Raw genomic sequence first — 2,039 nt, forward strand, 5'->3', positions numbered from 1 at the left:
CCCCCTCTAGTGACTGGTGTCCCATGTCCTTAACCTGGCTTTTTCCTCATCCCCCCATCCACAGGACCCCAAGCTTTATCAATCCTCCCCTTTTCTCCCGGCCTCTAGCCACCTTCGTGATGCAAAGCCACCATCCTCTGCCCTAAGTCCCAGATGGCTTCCTCACCACTTCTGCCCACTCTGGCCCCACCAGTCCAACTATGCATAACAACCAGTGCCCTTCAAAAAATGTGCACCTTGACCAGGCATGGTGGCTCACGCCTGTAATCCCAGCACTTTGGGAGGCCAAGGTGGGTGGATCACTTGAGGTCAGTAGTTCGAGACCAGCCTGGCCAACATGGTGAAACCCCGTTTCTACTAAAAATACAAAAATGGCTGGGCGTGGTGTCTCACGCCTGTAATCCCAGCACTTTGGGAGGCTGACGCGGGTAGATCACAAGGTCAAGAGATCAATACCATCCTGGCCAACATGGTGAAACCCCGGTTCTACTAAAAATACAAAAATTAGCTGGATGTGGTGGTGCATGCCTATAATCCTAGCTACTCGGGAGGCTGAGGCAGGAGAATTACTTGAACCGGGAAGTCAGAGGTTGAAGTGAGCCAGGATCGCGCCACTGCACTCCAGCCTGACAACAGAAAGAGACTCCGTCTAAAAAAAAAAAAAAAAAAAATATTAGCCCAGCATGGTAGCACGTGGCTGTACTCCCAGCTACTCAGGAGGCTGAGGCAGAAGAATCGCTTGAACCTGAGAGGCAGAGGTTGCAGTTAGCCAATACCACACCACTGCACTCCAGCCTGGGCGACAGGGCAAGACTGTCTCAGAAAAAAAAGAAAAAAAAAATTAGCTGGGCATGGTGACGCGTGCCTGTAATCCCAGCTACTTGGGAGGCTGAGGCATGAGAATCGCTTGAACCCGGAGGCAGAGGTTGCAGTGAGCCAAGATCGTGCCATTGCACTCCAGCATGGGCAAGAGAGCAAGATTCTGTCTCAAAACAGACAAAACCCTCGCACCTTGGCGCCTCACACTCACACCCGTACCCACAATACCTCTCTGGGTCCCCACAAGGCCCTGCCTCCCAGCCTGCTCTCCCTTCTTCACTCCAGCCACTCTAGCCTTTCACTTCCTGGACTCGCCAAGGCCCTTTGCACACCCTATTCACCTTGGTCCCATAGACACTCATCCAGGACAGGCTTGTGCCAGGCACTCAGCCAGGAAGCAGGAGTGACATGGCCTTGCTTTCATGGCATTCCCACTCCAGGGGGAGACATGATAAACAATAAACAAGACAGTCTCTGACAGTGTTAGGGTGGTGAAGAAAATAAAGGTGATGTGATCAGGAGTGGGGGAAGGGAGCACTCTGCTGGAGTCTGGCAAGGTGACGAAAGAACAAGGCGAGTGGCAGTCTGGGGTCAAGAGTTTCAAGTAGAGGGAATAGAAAATGCAGACGCCTCAATGGGAGAGTTTGGTGGGTAAGGAACAGGAGGGTCTGGGCGGCTGAGTGGTAAGTGTAGGGTGAGTGGTTTGAGATGGGCCTGGGTCAGGGTGAGGCGTTTGGGTTTTGTTCCATTGCCATGGGAGCCACCGGAGGCTTTAAGCACGAGAGTGACATCATCTGAATTATGCTTTTAAAGATCACACAGGCAGCTGAGCCCCTCCCTCTCGCTTACCACTAAATCCCCAGGGCCTAGCACTGCTGGCCCACAGTGGGTGTTCAATATCTATGTGTTCAGTGAATGGATGTCCCGACTCTCCTGTGTGACCTAGAGGTAGTGACTTCTTTCTCTAGCTCACTCAGTTTTTTCACCCAAAAGACAGGCAAAGGGAATTTCACGCCAGAATGGGTGGGTGGCACAGGATTTAGGTTACTCGCCTCCCCAGGCGGCCCTAGCGACCCAAGTCCCCCAGCCCAGGGCGGAAAATGGGGGTGCTCCCTTCGCGGGACCCCAGCCAACGTCCGGCGGCCCCGCCCCAGCCGGACCGAGGTCTGAAGGATGCTGCAGCCGCGGGGGCGGGACCCGCAGGCCATCGCCAGCGCCTC

Source organism: Colobus angolensis, unplaced genomic scaffold (assembly GCF_000951035.1).
Source record: "Colobus angolensis palliatus isolate OR3802 unplaced genomic scaffold, Cang.pa_1.0 Scaffold9, whole genome shotgun sequence".
Taxonomy (NCBI): domain Eukaryota; kingdom Metazoa; phylum Chordata; class Mammalia; order Primates; family Cercopithecidae; genus Colobus; species Colobus angolensis.